At 51.0% G+C, this 19,327-nt stretch overlaps 1 long non-coding RNA gene across 2 annotated transcripts in view; it reads left to right on the forward strand.

Annotated features, from left to right (window-relative positions):
• LOC149339626 (uncharacterized) overlaps window positions 1-19,327 on the forward strand; it is a 125,715-nt gene that overhangs the window by 83,846 nt on the left and 22,542 nt on the right. The window contains exons 5-6 of one of the 2 annotated variants that reach the window (XR_016283544.1): window positions 5,392-5,475; window positions 18,070-18,266. This is a non-coding gene — a long non-coding RNA (uncharacterized LOC149339626). The remainder of the gene's footprint in view (window positions 1-5,391; window positions 5,476-18,069; window positions 18,267-19,327) is intronic. The other variant, XR_016283543.1, reaches the window with a different exon arrangement.

Genomic DNA, 19,327 nt, shown 5'->3' on the forward strand with positions numbered 1-19,327 from the left:
CTTTCATTCAGAAAACTGGTTTTCAGGATAAAACACCAAGCAACACGTTCATGGACGGTGAAAGGCATCGCTCGTAACAGCGGGAGTAAACGCGTCTCACAAATTCCATTAGTTGCGTGTGCGTGAACGTGCCTTCTATTTATCACGAACGGAAGTTTCTTTCGTTTTTCTTTCAAGAAGCGCGCACAAGATTCCGAGTGGTCGTCGAGCGGGCGGATAGACCACGGCCCCTTTCTCTCGGCGAGGATGAAAGCGGGAAGAGAATGAGGTATCAGGAAGAACGCCGTCGTGAACCAGAAAATTGGTGGCTGCCATCATTTGTCTCCATTAATGTTTCGCGATAATTTCGTTGTCACGTTCCGCTGCGCGCAGCTTAGCGCCTAGAATTTCCGCTTAATCTGTGCATAAGTGTAAATGTTGACGACCTTTTAATTTATGCAATGCGGAGCATGTTTCGGTCGTGTATATGATACGAATTCTTTACACTAAGTTGGCAATCGTCCTAATCACCGTTACATGATAATAATGTCAACCGTCGTGCCAGGAAAGTGTCCCGTAAGCACACCTATATATATAAGTCGTGCTGAGTATTATAGATCCGCGAAGGCTAAGGTAAATTAATGTTGTGTGCAGCTGTTCTACCTCATTTCGTGGCGCTTAGGGGATTGTTTAACGTTTCCCCCGCTTTGTTCAGTGAATTAGCTGTGCAGGACACTGTGCACCGATAATCTGCCGTTCAAATCCTCTTTACTGACCACGCTCTCTAATACAAACACTCGCACTTCAAAGCCTCAGCGCATCCACTTCTCTCTTATATAATACGTGCCCCGCAAGCTTGCTTACGTTCACTATCCGTATATTACATGTGAGGAATCTTGAGTACATCTACGGGCATAATTTTTTCCTTGTTTGTCTTGCGCTTGTTTATGAAATGTATGGTCTGACAGCTATTGTTTTTAGGAAACCAAAAAGTCGGTCCGGTTATGGTCTGTTTTACAAAATATATACTAACCACAGACATCCGGGATATTTCAGTTGTCTAGCCAAGCGCACAGTTTGCATCGTTTGCCTTCGTTTCTCATGCCTATACCACTGCGTGCATATATAGTGCCACATAATATGCTTCATATTGAATTAGAAATATTATAGCGCAAACAAAGACACGGACAAAAAGAGAGGAAACACACACACGAGCGCTGTGTTTCCTCTCTTTTTTGTCCGTGTCTTTGTTTGCGCTATAATATTTCTAATTCAATATGAACTACCAACTCGCCCAACAGGAAGTTTTAATGAAAAATAATATGCTTGTGAGCTGAGAGTGCTCTGCAATCCAGAAATAATTAGTTTCGGTTTAACTTTACTTAACGATCACCACATGGTGAAACAAATTTTGGCTGGCGTCCGCTAGCAGTTAGTCGGAGCAATGGTTTTATGTTTATGGGGTTTAATGTCCGAAAGCGGCTCAAGCTATGAGGAGCGCCGCAGTGAGGGCTCCGTAGAAATCCGCGAACTGGTGTTCTTTAACGTGCGCTGAAGTCGCACAGTACATGGGCCCCTAGTATTTCGCCTCCATCGAAACGCGACCGCCGCGGCCGGGATCGAACCTGCGTCTTTCGAGGCAGCAAGCCGAGCGCCATCAGCACTGAGTCACCGCGGCGAACAACAGGGTAATGAATTGGAGTTATGGAAATGCAGTTAGTTTTCAAAGCACTAAATCTGTAGCACTTTTAGCCTTCCGTATAGCTTTGTGTGCGTGACATCATATCTCGTTGAGGAATCCTTGTACCATGGATTTCCGGTGTTGAAAATGAACAAATCCGCGACACCTGCACAGGCAGAATTCTTTTTTTTCTTTTCGCATCAACGGGCGCAATATCTCTTCCCTGCTGTATAGTTGTCGCTTCGGCAGCGTCACATCTTAACGGTCACAGGATCGTGTCATAGCAGGTCAGCGGCGGCTCGCGTGTCACGCCTGGCCGCCGACACCCATCATCCGCTGGCCGAGACGCGTTCGGGTCGTCGCAGCGCGATCACAGTGTTCGGTCGCGCGCAGGGAAGCGCGGCTCCTCGTGCCAAGAAAAAAAAATAAACAATAATAAACGTCTGTTCTCCACACGACCGAACTCGAGGAGCAGACGTGTGTGCCGTAACACCGAGCGTCGTGGCGAGGAAAGCGGAAAGAAACGCTCGCTCGCTGCCCGAGCCGGAAAATAATCAGAGAACGAAAGAAACGGCCTGCGTGACTGAGCGGCGACACGAATCACATTCGCGGTCGTGACCGATGCTGCGGCACGCACGGCCGAGTTGCTTGCGCCCAGCATTCGCAGCCCTCCTCCTCCTCTCCCTCTTCATGTTATCCTGCTTCTCCGACCCCCTGTACACACTCCCCGGGCTGCCGGTAGCGGAAACCTTGTTATAAAGGAAGCATTATAATCGGGCGCGAAATCGCCGGTCGCTTTATTCCGTTGATCCCCTGGGAACGTCCTACTACCTTTCCTGACCCTGTTTGGGCTGTCATAATGCGAGAGCCGATAGAAAAATTGGGAGTAAATTTGCAAAGCCAGGAAAGGAGACACGATATTCGTCACATATGCCAACCATACAGTCCGTTTATACTGGAGGCAGCAGGATATACATGTAGGTGCGGCTGTAGCAGTGACGATGTGTCGCAGCATGCACATCTGATGTCCTCGGACTTGATCGCCGGTCTGTTCCGAGAGCAATGTGTAAAAAAAATGCCTGGCATCTCGTAGGCAGGGCTTGTCACGAATCGTTATGGATTTGCGATAGAAAAACATCGTCGAAAGCCCATGGCTTTTCTACAACTTGCGAAACACAGCGTAAAGTTAAGTATTATCGCGTCTTAGCCGATGAGGTGCAAGAGAACCGCGCATGGTTGAACCGGTAGAATGCATGCGAAAATACAAAACATGTCAGTAAAAACAAAACAAAAAAAGCGGTGAAGTAAGAACCACTGCTGCACATAAAGCCTACCCCACTGATCTCCAATTAGCCCTCTAAAGATAAAGATTCATGAAGCGAAAGAATGGGTGCGCGCCAATGCGACCCCTGGTTGGAGCAAGTGTTTCTGCCCTTTTTTGTTTTCGCGCTCGAAAATAGTGTTTCATAACACGTGTCGTCCGTTGGCTGGTTCCTACCGCCAGAACTGCGACAGATCGCGCGAATAATAACGCGCGACCGGAGCGACTAGAAAGTCGGCGAGCGAGCGAGCGCGACCCTCCCGGCGCGTCTCTCACCGTCGCCAGCCCCGCGGCGCTGAGCCGCCCTTGTCATCCTCTGACCGAACCAAATCGGAAAGGGGGGCCGTGCGTGTTCTCATCAATAGCCCAACGGCAGCGCAGTGCACCCACCCACCGCCGCTAATCCCGGCGCTCAATGCGCGCAGCTTGGGGTCCCATTGGACGCGGCCCGGCTCGCTGGGTGCGGGCTGCTGCATCGTGCACTTCAAGGGACGGCGGCGGCGGAGAAGATCCCGGAGGGTTGGTGGGAGGGCGACCCGTGCTGCGGATGTGACAAGGATTACAAAAAAAAAAAAAAAGAAACTCGGGCCGCGCGGAGGAGCTTCCTTGTCTGAGCTTGCGTCGTCGGCCCCGTCTCGGAACACCACCTCTTCTCCCCTGCGGGGCGTAGCTGATTGGCCGGCCATCTTTCAAAAAACGGACTTCGCCTGTCTCCGTGCCGCGAGTCGGGACAACGTCTGCGATGTTCGCTTCAGACGCGGCGCTTTTCGGGTCAAAGGAATGCTGCTTTTCTGTTTATTTGTGTCATGGAGGTAGCGCCTACGCTTGTGCCTCATGTGTGGGAGGTTCATAACGCTTTGTTGCGGTGTGCACGCGCGTATACTATGCACGTTCGTCAAATTCACCGGCTTCGAAGAGGTACGCAACTGACCTCGAGCAGTCTGTTTGCATCGTCAGTCGGTGGTTCGAATTGTATTCTTAGCAGCGGCGAATAGCGCGTGTGCAAGAAGCGAGAAACGTCCCCTAATCATGAACTGAATCGCAAATCTATGAAAGGACGGTCCATGATTGGCCAAAGCCCAATAGCAATAACCGCCGCCAATGTTCTATCTGGCTCACTGTAGGTGTTTGTTACGTGCGGACAGTTATTTTAATTGCGGTCCTACGCTAGCACGGCGCTAGCTCATGCTTTCCCAATGCGCATGCGCGACTTTTTATTTTTTAAGCGAGGCAGAGCTTCATACTCCATTGCGGAATGCGGTCCTGGTGACCTTATATTGGCTTCAGTGTTCGATCTTTACACCAGAACACCAATGAGGATAACACAGAGGTGGAATGTGTCCGTGGTGGGGATGATTGCTATTAGGAGAACTCGGATTGCATCCGCATCGAATTACTTGAATATTTGTGCCCTTTTCTTTCTTCGTATTTTTTTTTATCTTACCGGCGAGTAATTCATCTCTTGACTTTTATGTTGTTCTGCACTTGACGCTGTCTGATATGTACAGTCTTTGTCAAAAGTAACCAGGCTGCACGGTTTCTTTCTCATTCGTATAACAGAGCCCTCAAGGCTTCCCCAAAGGTCAAAAAGTTCTTTGAAGGTGAGAACAGGGGTTCTTCTTACCATACAGAGATTTAGAGCTTGAGGGCTGGCATAACAGCTTTAGTATACGACTGAGAAGAAAAACGTGCAGGGTTACTGTTGACAAAGGCTGTACATTTATGTACTTAGTTTCTTATCCAACGTTGTCGCGTTTTGTGTTCATTTCCGCATCCCATTGATAAGTGTTCGTTAAGAAACGTTTGAGGGCACTATCAAACCAATCGGAGCGGTTGTTCATGTATCCGCGCTTTCCCGGAACCACTTTCTGATGTTGAGGAAATTGGCAAATGCAGGGAAAACGAGCAGGCTGTCACATCTGACCACCATCAGCTGATTTCTTTTTGGTACTGGTGTTGGTTTTGCTGCGTTCTGCACTCGGTGCGGTGTTCTTTGAGTATTTTTCATTCTAGTCGTTTCCATTTCCGTTGTCGGCAGTTATGAGGCTTGGGTGCGTGTCCTGGGATCACTGCTTCCGGAAATACTTTACTTTAAGCTTCCTGTCAGGTTTTTCGCCGTTTTTTTTTTTTCAAAAGGATTACAATTATTCCTTCATATTGCTGCACATGTTAATGATAGCTGCAACAATAAACAAACAACCACAAACAAAAGAGCACAATATACCACATTTTATGACAAAATGACGTGGTTTGCTCAACATTCGTGTGCTTTGATTGAAATATAGTCAAACATGTCACAGGTTATGACTGCACAGTCTGCTCTCGAGGAAGTCTCCGCGACTGTGTTTGTCATGTCTTTGCTCGGACATCATTCAGTGACCTCACATGAGAAATCTTTCTTAATTCGCAGGCCATTTAGCAGAAGCCCAGCGCTGAAGCCGGAACTGCCCAGAATCGTTCCTCTTCCGGACAGCACTGTACGGTTGAACTTCTGGTGAGTATTCACGCCACAAATGCTACGAAGTCATACAGTGCTTCAGGCATATATATACGCAGCATACGTTAGAAGGCTCTCCGCGATTAGAGGATAAGCGATATGGCTAAGGATATAATGTGGGTTTAACTAATGGCAATCATTTTCCTACCTGCTTCGTTCTTTAAAATCTTGCCTTAAAGGGAAACTGCATAGGTTTTAGAAATCAACGATCTTAAGAGGGTCGAATGTGTCAAACTGGGAGATAAAGCATGCGAAGTCTTTTCAGGCTAGCGCTTGAAATAGTGAAGTAATCGCCGATTAAAATCCCGACGCCCTTCAAGCTTCTCCGCAGCGCACAACGCCAAGTGGGGGGCGCATGATGACGTCATCGAAGGTATCGGTGCATTTCCAACGCACAAACGCCTGCTTTGAAGGAAAAAAACCAACGCCACCGAAGGCGCACCCTGCCGAGAGTTGTTTGGCAGCGTCTAACGCGTCAGGGCAGGGTGTGGCTGACGACAGCGGTAATTTGAAATCATACCTTCCGTGACGTCACGCTGAATTTTCCCGCACTCCTCCGGTGCACGGAGGAGAAGCGCAAATTTCAATCGTCGATTACGTCACTATTTTAAATGGGAGTGCAAAAACACTTGGCATGCTTTACCTACAGCCTACATAGATTTGAGTCCTTGAATATCGCGAAATTCTCAAAAAAGTGCTGCAGCTGCCCTTTCAGGCTTTCTTTTGGGTGGCAACGGTATATAACGGGGATATGAGACGCGTTTGTCTCTCAGATACTCTGAGCCGTAATAAATCTTTTTCCTTAGGTGCAAGTGCAATCTTTCATTTAAAACAGTTCGGAACTTCGTTGCTTGCGTAATATTCAGACTGGTTGGGACAGATACAATTCGTAACAGCAGTGAACCTGTAGAGACTGAGTTGTTGATAAACATGAAGAACGTGAGTGATTGTGCGATTGTGCACAGATCATCTTGATTTACGCAAAAAAAAAAGGTTATGAAAAATAAAAACTCGAGGCTGGTGCACACCACGGCGAGATCACTTGAGCAGCGCGGTATTAATAACTTAATGTGGATGAAGTTTAGCTGGAGCTTTCCACTAGAACCAGATGTGGTGCCTTCGTTGTGAATGAATAAATGCTTTCATTTAGACTGCACTTTATAACTGTGGTTGATCCGCACAGTAATAATCGTATGGGGAGGGAGGGGGGGGAGGGGGGGAGGGGGGGGGTTAATGTCCCGAAGCGACACATATGCTACAAGGGACGCCGAGTGAAGGGGCTCTGGATTAATTTAGACCACCCGCACAACGCGGTGCACTGCACCAGTGTTGAATGTACTCACGCAATAACACGGTATGGCCTTCCAAAAGTGAAAGGAGCCTCCCAGTCACTTCAGTGCCCAGTCAGGAGGCATTCGAAAGGGGCTCAATGACGATTGGTATCTAATCTGCACGCGCAACTTCATGAATACGCTTCGGCACGTAATAACAGTCGTCCTTCTTTCGACGCGCTGGGCACGGGAGGAGCTGTGCACAGAAGGGGTTCCGGTGTGCACGGCGTGGCCCGTTTCCGTGCCCGGTCGGCGACGGCTCTCTTCCAATCTCACCCGCGAGTATAGCAGCGGGCGCAGCTATGCTTTCACCGCGGCGCGTACGCGAGCGTTCCAATTAACTCTGTGTGCATTCGGAGCGGCGCGCGCCGCGTATCCCCTCCGCCGATCCCGCTGCACGCTGACTGCGCGCAACGCTCAGATAGGATCGCTGCCTGTGCTCCGACGGTACGGCACGGAAAGAGCACGCTCCCTTTCTGGCAGCACCCGGTGCCGTTCCCCCACTTCGTGCAGCACGGCCGATGGCGACGCCGCCCGCACTGCTTCTACACGTTGGAGGAAACGGGGGAGGTGAATCGGCGGGAGGCATGCGCTTGGGAGAGGCAAAGATAGCGGGGTGGAAGTTGTAGCCTTATGAAGTAAGTCCGTAAGCCCAAGGATTGCGGAGCCTTTAGCGGCGGTTAAGGCCCTGACAGGCCGCAAATCCGCGCCCTTCGCACACGGAGGAGCGCGGCGCTAGAGCGCGCTCGGCTTCCTCCCCCTCGTGCCGTCCCTTCCGTTCTCTACTTCGTTCGTTGGCCGGGAAGAGAGCGATTGCGGGCTCGGGCGTGGCTTCGACCTCGGGCCTCGATGCAGCAGCGGTGGCCGCGGGGGAGCAGCTCGTTCCCCCCACCCCGTGTTGGCTGCCTCCCGCGTCGGCGAACGCGCCGGGCGTCGACTCGAACACGGAGCTTCGCTCTATGCCGCGCTGTGCGCTGTCTGTGCGGCTCTGCTGGTGTGCGCGGCGCTTTCGACCCCGGCGTGGACAACTGCTGGGTTAGAACAGACGGGGCCGGGGTGGTGGCCGGGGAGAAAGTCTGGTCCGCGCTTGATTACGAGTTCCTGGACGATTCGTCCGCGAGGCCGGTGCTCTGCGAAGCGTGAAGCCGGTTCCTTGAACGCTCGCTCCGCGACTTCCGAAGAGACTGCGCCGGACAGCAGCTGCGCGGCATGTCTGTACTGTGCTGGCGCCGGCCCGCTCGGGGAGAGCTTCCCGCCGTTTTGCTGCCGGCCGTGAGGATGCACGCCTTTTTGCGCACGGTCCCTTGGCTCCTGCTCAAGCGCTTCGGGGGGTAGAGGTGGGGGAGGGAAGCGTACTCGGCTGTGGAGGGAGCTTTAAAAGGCAAGAGGAGACTTGGCCAATATCCTCTGTGTGTGCAGCGGTTGTGAGTCATCGTCGCTAAGGGAATTTGTTAACGCCAAACTTCCACGTGTTTCGGTCGGTCTATACTTAAGCGGTGCGTTTTGTGTTTGTGCCGAAACCTGTGAACAACTCAATGTACTACACGTGTGATGCGTTGCCTAAATCCCGCACTTTGCGGAAAGATGGGGATTTTTCCACGTCCATTTAAATAAAGCGAAATTTTTGCGCCTGGTACCTTCGTCGTGAAGGCTGTCTTGCGAAACTTGTGCCACGTGACATGACAGTTTTTTTGTTTAATTTAATTGGGTACAAACTTCGGGTTTCTATTAGATGACTTAGTTATGCGACGGTCATTTTCGCTCCTCTCATAGTACTAATTTGTCGTGCCTCACACAAACATATTTCATTTTTATGCTAAACAACTGCTCCCGATAAGCTCTGGCACATGTATGCGCTGATTCATCAGCATTCCTTGAGCGCGCTATCCCTCTAGATCTACCCCAAAAGCCAAAAGTGTAAAACTGTGACACGTCGCGCGCTGCACTCGTTAGAACTGCGCCACCTTTTCGCTCGTCCTCTGATTTCCCTGTCTGCATGCTCCCGATGCTCGCATCGGGACGCTCCCCGCGTCACGCTCTCGGCGTCGGTAGTCTAGCCGGTGCTGACGTAACGCGGAGACGCGAAACGGAATGAAGATGAATGCGCAGCGCCCCCTAACTGACGCGCTCTCGCACACACACCTCCGCGGAGGCGGCGGTGACAATGAAAAACGCGGAGGGCGCGGCGTCTCTCTCCGGAGCAAGCGACGCGGCGGCGGAGGCCCCTCGAAAACAAGACGACAGGGAGCGCGCTCTGTTTTCGGCTCGGCGCGAAACAAAGCGTCGGCGAGAGAGACGGCGCCGGGGATGCTCGCGCGTGTTGTAGAGGAAGATGGAGGGGGTGGGGGCCGGGAGTGCGGGGCGGGAGGTGGCATCACTGCGAGCGCCTCACTGCAGCACACACTTGCGTTCACTCGAAGGTTGGGGGGGAGTGAAGGAGGAGAAAAAGCCGTGCACTAGAGCTTCGAGTCGGAATAAAATATGACGACGGCGCCGCTTTGTTGTTCAGGAAGAAAAATGGCAGAATGGAGGCAGCGGCGCTTTTTCGAAGCCAGTTTGGTGTTTGGCTGGAGCTTCGTTTGCCGCCTGTTTCTCGGGTGTGGAGAAAGAGCGGGGCGGTGGCAGGGAAGACCCATTGGAAATAGGCCGCTGTGTTTCAACGCGTTTTGGGGAGGGAAAAAAAACTGCCCGTGTCTACTGCTGCTGCTGGGTGCGAGCTCCCTCCGGTGCTTTGAGTTTCTTCTTTTTTTGAGAGTGTCTACCCGGCAGAACGGTTCTCCACACCGACGGTTTTGGCGCGCTTTCGGAACTGCGAGAGTGTGTGAGCAGTGCATCAACCGGCGGATGACTGGGTCAGAACTAATAGGAACAGGCGTCTTAGACAATATACAGCTTGCGTGGTTTCTGCGCCGAGCAGTGACACACTCTGATTCATCTCCTGGGTGCAAGTCTCTTGGACCTAGACTCATGCTGCGGGCCACTATTGGTCCAACTGTGTCAATTTTGCGCCAGCTGTGCCAGTTATTTCACTACTACAACTGGCACAATCTGCGGACGAATATGGATTAGTGCATGTTACCGGTTCAATGTTGACCCTAACACTGTGCGTTTAATCGCTCTATGTGAGCGGAGTACAAAGGGGCGATAAACAAAGGGGCGGTGCCCCTAATGGAAGTGACAGGTAGCTCCTTTTTCTGGCACACATGATAGATTATACCACTGCTGGTTACTTTTCAAACGGTAAGTGGCTTTGAAGAATGGTATTCTATCGAAAGGCGCGAACTGTTCAACCGCGTTGTCTTGCTGTAGGTCACCTTCATATTTCAAGCAGCAGCAGGTCCCGCGCGTCGCAAAGCATACATTGTTAATCCTTTCCGAGGTCGCGTGTAAGAATATACCGGAGCGACGAACTCACCCATTAACCGACTTAGGCGATAATTGATGCTGCCGCCGTTTCTCACTCGTGTATCATTAAAAAGCTGTGGTTACTTCTTGCTGCTCCGTTGTATCAGCGGCCGCTTCACACGTTGTGCTTTCCTACGACCTTGACTACGCGTACCGCCCGTAGTTGGGGCGGAATCCGCCCTCTCAGTACACGAACTGCAGCAACAAACGCCTCGGCGAGCATTTGAAATCGAAATTTTCCACCGGTTTCTCTCCAAAGAGCCGCCACGAACGGCGGCGAGGAACCTCAAATTATTCCCCGAATTTTCTCTCCCGAGCTCAGCTATCCTCCTAGACCGGAGCCAAAGCTTGTTTTCTCGTCTCCTCCGCGGTGCATAGTTCTCATTTATTTCATTGTTGTTTTTTTCATCGGTGCACGAAGCACGCAGACAGTACTGAGTGCAAAGCGAGCTCAAGGCGGGGCTTCAGCGCTAAAGGAACCGCGTTGAAGGGTCGGAAAGAGAGAGGGAGTGGGGAGGGGGTGAGGGTACTGCATACGGCGTGAGAGCAGCTCCTTGGCGCTCGCAGCTTCGCTCAATGGCGCGGTTGTACCTGCCGCCGGTGCCGCCGCGAAGTCAGCGGCCGTGCCAGCAAGCCACCTGAGGGTCCCCTTGAGCCAACCTGGCTCGTCGCTGCGGCTTTTGTTTTCTTGGCTTTCTGGACGAGCGCCGACCAAGGACGCCAGTGGGAGGAGCTGCAGCAGCGGCGCTTTGGAAAATGCCGCCGCCGGTTCACGGCTGGGCTGCGTCTCGCGAAGGACGGCGTCACGGCGTGATCGGCGGTGCCCCGTCGCGAGAGCGCCTGCTCCCGGGGTGACGGAGAAGAGGTAGCGTGAGCAGCTGCGCTCATTGTCGTCGGCGGCGAGGTCGCGTCTCTGGCGTCTGGAGGGATTTTTAGGTGCGCGACGTCAAGATAAGTGCCGACTCAGGGTGCGCGTTCTCAAAACCGCAAATCTTGGAAAAAAAATCAGCAGTGCAAGAGATGAACTCAATAACTCGAGTTTGAACACTTCACCAAGTCTTCCTTTCTGTGTCTCCGATGTTGCGGTAACTTATTTTCATAAGAAGTTCGTCAACTATACAAGTGACAGGTCTTACATATTTTAGGGAGATGAATCCTCTCAATTTCATCTGCCAATGTTTTCTGTTACTTTTTTTAGATTCTTAGCCTTATACACCACACCCTGTGCTTGGTACCTTTAAAAACATTATCTTCGTATCGGTGCCCTGTGAGGTCCAATGCATTGTCCATGCAAAGCCTCTGCGGTGACACATTGCTTTGGCATTCGGCTGCGATCTCGAGGTTGCGGTTCGATACAGGTCCAGGTGGCACTTTTTCGGTGGAGGCGAAATACTGAAACGTCCGTGTGCTGTGCGATGTCCTCACCCGCTAATGAAGCCCTGGTGTCTGCATCAATCCGGAGACCTCCACTACGGCGTCCCTGACAGCCCACGTGTCGCTTCGGGACGTTAAACCCCAGTTTACATTAGACGTGGCGCTGTTTGGTCACGCTGCTCTTGGTGTCTTTACAATCGAATCATCACCACCAGTAAATATCACTCATTGGGTATGCTTAGGGCGTTTACTTGACTCCGAACAGTCGACTTGTACTGAGCATTGCCAGGAGAACTGGGGCCAAACAATCTGGTCATGTTAGGGGGAAAATTGGATGGTTGATAGCTGAGCTTCTTAGGGCGTACAAGCGACACACCTGTAGTTTTGTGTGTGTGCGTGCATGGGTGCATGTGCGTGTGTGCGTGAGTTAACAGGTCAGTACACGCTGCATATCGTTTGAGCCGACGGCCGCCTTGAGTTCAAGGCTATGGAGACTTGAATTTACAGTTTCAAGTCGTCCGAAACCCGCATCTCATTCGACTTGTAGGTATCGATAAAGGTGACTCAGGCGCGGCGTATATAAGAGACTCCTTCGGCGTGTCTAATAGTGCGGCCGACGTGGCTGTGGACCAAAGTGCGCATTAAGACGCCGGAGTGCACACGGCAAGGTTGTATATACGTGCGTGGAGAATCCCTCTGGGCTTTAAAAACGCTTCGCCAGCGGTCGAATGGCGCCCGAGGGGGGAACCGCCCCCCGAACCATGCCCGCGGCAGGAAGCCGCTCTCCAACCGGCAGCGCGGCCACGTCGGCGGCCTTGCTGCTTCGATGCGCTTCAGGGTTGAGCGCCAATGCGCCCGCGCGCCAGCCGTTGCCGAACCGCGCCGCGGCGGCGGCCGCACCGGAGAGGAAGTCGGCAATTCGCGCCTAGTGTTTTCGCGCGCGCGCGGGCTTTTGTTCGAGCCTGTGTGGTCTTCCTTTCTTTCCTCCTGTCCTCTCTCTTTCTCTCTCAATATGGGTTCACGGGCGCTAAGTGCAGTAGGTTGCGTTCTGTATGCTCGCAGCCGCAGATGTGCGTCTGAATATTTTTTTTTTCTGGGAGATTTATTTGGTTAGAGTTTACACCTCAATACTTTTTTTTATATATTGCCCTAAACTTTCCCCTTCCCACATGTTATTGCTCTGCTCTTAGCATGCCTGTTTAATTGTGCAGAGAGTTACTTGAGGCTATATTGACTGTTGAAATAACATTAAACACCCTTCTGTGCTCTTTTTTTTTTCTTTTCTTTCTGGTACTTGTCGCAACTTTTTGCTGTTCTCTTCCTTGCTCGGTTTTTCCTCGGTTACGGGGCCCCTCTCCTGGCATAAGTGCGCATCGCTGCCTTTCATAACAACCTCCTCCTCCTCTAGCTCCTCCTCTCCTAAAGCGTTTCACCTTGCTCGAGAGTCTGCGTGGGCGCCAGGTGTGTTTGTGTGGGACGACGTGTGAAAATGTATAGGCAGCGACTGCGACGAGGCCTTCGGGCTTCGTTTTATTTTAATCCCTTTGTTTTGTTTTTATCTTTATTTTAACTGCACATCCTTAATATTAGTGCTTCTATTTGTTTTGTCTCATACTGTCTGTATTGCCTGGAAATCTGTGCTCGAGTGAGTTACTCCCGTTGCCCTAAAGACTGCCTGCTAGGCCATTCTTGAGAAAGTTTAGTTTTGTTTTCGTCGTTTACCTGCAATGTCCCACAAAGTTTTGGTGACGACCTCATGTAACCTCGAGGGGCCCCAAAAAGCAATCCATTAGGAACTAGAGTAACGCGGCGTGGTGTTAGTTCAAAAACCAAAGGACAGATGTTGCTCTTGAAAGAGGACAGTTGGAAGTTTAAATCTTGCGAAGTTGGCTTATGTCTTCACGCATTACCGTTGAAGTTTACGCACCGCACGGTATTCAAAAGGTATGGAGCTTTGTTCGTTGCGTCAGTTCCGACCGATTCGCCTCGATTTCTTCACTTAGGGAAGCAGTGATGATCTGGTCGCGTGTGCGCATTCGAAGCTAGCTTTGCTACATTACACGGCTGCTACGGGGCAAAAGCTTCTGATATGCTGCTGTCCTACCTGTTTCTGTCACCACCCTTCAAATAACTCTCCCACAACTTCCCTGCTACCGCTCCCTCATATCTGACCTTTGTTCCATTTTCCTCGCCTCTTGGATCACTAAGACGCCTGAGTTGAAATCGCCAGCTGAAGTGGCATGCGATGCGACGAATGGCGCGATGCGACGAATGACGAATGACGCATGAAATGCGGCGAAGCCGCCTCCAGTCGCCTAGTATAAAAGTATTTGCTTCATCTTTCTGGCCGCATAGACCTCTCCACTATAGGTACCTGGCTTAAAGTCCGGCCTGCCGTATAGCGAAGTCCGGTAGTGGACGAACTATACCACTTTCAAACTAATCAGAGTCCAAGCCCAGCGTCCGCCCTCCGGCCTGTGAGCTTGTGTCGGCAGTTGGTGTCTGTGATCACGCTTCTGCACGCGGAATCTCACCGCGGACCACCGCGGCCTAATCTCTCTTTCTATCGCGCTATTCCCCTCTCCACATACGCTTCGCGACTCTCCCCTCAACCGCCCGCCCCTCCCGGGTACCGTCCCGTAGAGAAGGAGACGGACACACACCCACGATCAATAAATTTATGGCCCGCTGTCTGGCCGTCGTGTCCCATAACGTTCGCTTTCGTCGGACGTCGTCTCCGCGAAGCCATTCATTATTCATTCAGCGACAAAGAGGCGAAAAGAGAGCTGCGAGGCGCAAGGGAAGAGACAAGTGAAAGAAGATGAAAAGAAGAAACGAAAGGAACAGAAAGAGGGAAAAAAAAACGGCGGAGGCGCGTTTGCCAGTGGGAATCGAGCCGCGCGCTCCGCGCAGGCGCTGAGACACGCGGCCGAGAATAGAATATTAACCACGTATGGGCCGCAGAAAATTCGGGCACGTGGGGGCGGTTCCCGCCACTCGAAAGAGATGCTGGCGATCGTTTGAACCGCGCGTAACTAAACGATGTGGGGAAGAAAGAAAAAAAGCTGTTGCAAATCTCATCGACTCTAATCGCGGCCGATTCGGAAAGGGAGGGGGTGAGAGTGAGTAGTTAAAAGTGGAGCGTGTAACACGATGGACGCGAAGGCGCCGAGGGATGACGAGTTTGGAGAGCTCGTGTTACGCGTACTTCCTGCGTTGAGAGGCTATCCGCCGATACAGCAGGTTTTAAATAAGGTGCACGTGGTGCATCCTAACCGTGAATGCACCTAGTCTGAACACAGAATTACACAGACTTGCCGCAAACATTTTGTATGGCGCGTCTAAGGAGGCTTTAGATAGTGCTGAAAGAATGCTCGCGGCTGATGTGTACTTCATTCAACATTTATTTACACATGTAGTAATTAGTAGAAACTACTTTTCTAATAACTTTAAGCTTCCTGTAAATAAACCTAAAATACTAAGAAAAGTAGAGCCGTTTAAACTTCCCAAGATATATATATACACACCACGGAAAAAGGTGCCGGATGTTCTACATCCCCTTCCTTTTTAACCAGCTTCCAACTAAAATACTATCATTATAGACTCTCGAAGAGGTCAAATCACACGTAATGTCCTGGCTAATTACGTCTAGAACCTTTAAAATGGTACACTGACTTAATCGCTCGATACACTCTGAAGGTCTTGTTGACATGGGTTATGAAGCACGGTTGTTTTTAGTTGTATCCTCCTAATCTATGTAATTGACCTACTTTTGCAGTTACCAGCTTCTCACCAATGTAGCAAAGGATTTTCATCCGGAAAGTGTCCGTCTGCGCCGGAAACTTAATGTTATGTGACGCAAAAGAAAGAGGGAGGCGCTGCTATTATTACTATCGCTGTCATCTCTTCGCCAGTGGGTATCTGAAGAACTAAAAGTTTTGGCGTCTCTTTTTCTTATCTCGTCAATGTCATCCAAGGTCAGTTAAGCATGATACTCGCGGGAACTTCATGAATGAGTATGCGCTCTGCATCTTGTATTTTTTTTTTTCGCGTCATTCATTGTCGCGCCGCTTGTTGACTGGAGTTCCTTCATCACCTCGTTTAACGAACACGAGACTCAGAATGAGACGCGGTCTGATGCGTGCAGTGATTTAATGGTTGATTTACTCCTGATCCAGCGTGATCCTGTGGCCGGCATTGAACAATGTCCTTGACCTCGGTTATACCTTGCTTCTTCACTCAACTGCTATTTTCACGTTCGCCACGTACCCGAGTTCGCGTATGAAGTGCGCGCTTTTTCTTTTTTTCTCGCTGTTGTTGTTCGTGCTTCTCACTTCGCTAATTTATTTAGGGAAGCAAATGAATCTATGACTGTGATTTTCTGACGGAAGCTAACCAGTGCACTCGTGACAGAAAGGAGCAGAAGGAAGTAAACTATCCTCTATCGCACTCCCTTTTATCAAAGGGAGGAATTTTTACTCCCATATCAGCGTATTCCTCTTTAGAGTGTGGCAATGAGTTATCACGTGAGAGGTACTTTGATAGCTCGGCCTCTGATTTACAATCGCCAACAGTGACTTCACTTTCGGTGGCAGCAAACTGCGAAGCGGAGTAAAGAAATGCGTCCGTGCCGCCCTATGCTTAAATATTTATGTTTATGGAAAAAAAAAAATTTGCTGCGGCTTAGCTTGGTTAAGCCTGGTAATTGCGAAGCTATACGTGGTTCTGCTGCCGTTCTTCTCGTTCTTCTTCTGTCTCCGTAGCTCGCTGATGCTTTCTCTTTGCAACCTGCCGAAGCGTATAGGCTGGAGGCGGCATCTCATGGGCTTGACGAGAAGAGCGCGGTCAGGCCGCGGCCGTGGCTATGCGCCGCGCAAGGCAACGGCGTGGATGGGGCCCCGTTTTTAAGCAGATGGTATGACGTTACATGGCGCGCAGCGCCCCTGGTGAGAGGAGCGGGAGTCAGGCCACGGCCGTGGCTATGCGCCGCGCAAGGCGACGGTGTGAGATGGGGCCCCGTTTTTACACAGATTGTATGACGTCACATAGCGCGCAGCGCCTCTGGTGAGAGGAGCGGGAGTCAGGCCGTGGCTATGCGCCGCAAAGGCGACGGCGTGAGATGGGGCCCCGTTTTTACACAGATGGTATGACGTCACGCAGCGAGGTCACGCGAAAGGTCAAGCGTGGCTATGCGGCCGCGGCACGGCACGGGCTGAGGTGGTAGCGAAAGTAGTATTGCTTCGCAATAAAACAACATGAACACCTCGTTATTTCTCACTAGTGAACAGCTTTTTTTAGCACTGACCTATTTAACAAAAAAAAATGAAGAGAAACAGCGACAGCGGCACGCGTAAGCACTTCGCTACAGTGTTTGCCCACTTCGCACCTAATGCTTGCCTTCCAGCTTTATTTGCGTTCACGCTATAGATAGCTTCGTAGTTCCTCTGTCTTTTTATTATTTTTTCCTTTGGCACACACGCACTCACACGCACACACACGCACGCACACACACGCACGCACGCACGCGCACACACACACCGCACGCGGGGCCGATCGACTTTTCCACCGAAAGCGTAAGCTTGTCGCCACCGACTTGCAAACAAGGGACGTCCCGTCAACGGACGCTCCGCACACTCTCTCTACCGATCCCTGGTACACCCGTGAACATCTATCCCGCTTCCCCCTTTTTCCGCCCTTGTTATTCATCTCGAGCTCAACAGTCACAAATCATCACTGCTGCCACAAAACGCGCGCTAGGCGGTGCCAAATTATGCATCACGGCGCACCAGCTTCGTTGTGCTTTTTTTTTTTTACTTTTTACCGCGCAGAAATGATGGCCGGCCACCATTCCCCGTCGAAGTTACTGCGCCTGGCGTTTCCGCAAGTGTGTCCCGTTCTAAGCACAAACCAAAAGCGGCGCCAGTCTCGCCTGGTTTTTGCCCACGGAACACCCGGATAAGGAAGAAAGGGTGGCGTTTATCGACTGGACACACACTATACATACAGTCTCCGACCCGCGCTGCTTTTGAGCCCGGGTCGCCCTCGCACACACACACACATACATCGAGGTAGCCTTCGCGACGACCGCGAGGAGGACCGCCGGTCGGCGGCGGCCAGTTACCGAGCGACGGGAGGTCCTGCTTTAGACCAAGTTATCGGGACCCCGATCTGCGGCCGCATCGATCTGCGGGCGACGGTGGACAGACTGGGGCCTCTATATACGGGGCGGCTTGTTGCGGCCACCGCTACTGCCCACTGTAGCCGCTCCTACCGGGGCCCGCTCGTCATCGTATGTATGTATACATACGATCGCACGCGTTCGTGCGTTCGTCGCCGACGAGAAGCGCTCGATCCCGCGGGCCAAACGTGGTGTGGTCTCCACCCCCTCTCCTGCTTCGTCTCCCCCCCCCCCCCCCCTCCTTGATTTTTGTTGGGGTGGCCCGTGGCTCCAATAAACCGCTCTCGCCCTTGTTTTCTGCAGAGAAGAGACCGAGAGAACAAAGGAAGAAAGGGAGGGGGTCTCCGCGAGGTAAAGCCGGACTCGGGCCGACTCAGTGTTCGAACCCTCAGCGGTCTCCGTGGCACGGAATCGTGACGAGCTCTACGGCCGGTTCGACCCTCCCCTCTGCGCTGAAGAGGCAGGCAGGCAGGCACCAAGGCGGCGGTGGTTGGAGCGCGGTGAGTCGGACTTCGAACCCCTGGAAAACACTAATCCTAAGGTCATGCCTGAGCGTACGTAATAAGCCTCACTGGAACAAAATGTCACACGTCGTGGGCACTGCTTTCTCGCACCTCGTCCCTCGTCTGCGCGTATGTGTTTTTGTGTGTGTGCGTGAGTGGTTTGGGTATTTGGCATTAGCTTCGGCTGTTATTTCTGCGGAGTCGTTTACTCTCAGATTTGCTTTCTCCTTTCTGCCTGGCAAACATTTAGGAGGACAATACCTCAGACGGTTTCTTTTTAATTTTCTTTTGATGCTTAGCAAGGAATTGCAGACTAGTTATGATTTGTCTTATTTATACTTCTCTTTTCTTCGTACCTACTTGGCAGGTGTGTGAAAAATACGGCAGATTGGCTTAGATACGTACACGTGAATGGTCACATTCTGCAACAGGCCAAAACCAGGTTGGACAATGTTATGCTTCCCTTAACTTCACTCGGTTTGATTGGTATTACTCTTCAAGAAAGCAGCTGTGGCTGGAGTGAAGAGAACCCGAAGTTAGCAATTATATCCAGAACGGAAGTGTATTTTCAGCACGAGCATTTTTTTTTTTTTAGAATTAGGATTCATTTAAGCTTTCTTTTTATTCTCGTCTGTGGTCTGTGGACACTCTATTTTCATTATTAATTAACATCGTTCAACCGTATTTAATTCGTCCCTCAAGCTGTAAAAAATTAGAAAAAAAAAAGGAATAACGCCTTTTCCTCGTGCAGCTTAATTCGAATTGCAAGCATGCAGTACGTGCACAGAACCTGGTTCGTAAGTTTTCCTGTCTTATTAGGCTGTTTTGTCACATCCCCAAAGGATGCGTTAGACGTTCTGCCGTGCGTCAACACGCGGACGAGTTTTATTACCTTATTATTATGGTGTAATTGTCTGATTATGCGCTGGCATATACTTAAACTTTGTAAATATGGTATATTTAAGGGCGGCCTCTCGCTTCATTACATATACTTATGCCGCTGCACTCTCGTTCATTGGCTATAGCAAATCTGAGAAAAGTTTGCCATATCACGTATT

Source organism: Amblyomma mixtum, chromosome 6 (assembly GCF_055824585.1).
Source record: "Amblyomma mixtum isolate Tamu chromosome 6, ASM5582458v1, whole genome shotgun sequence".
NCBI classification, from domain to species: Eukaryota; Metazoa; Arthropoda; class Arachnida; order Ixodida; family Ixodidae; genus Amblyomma; species Amblyomma mixtum.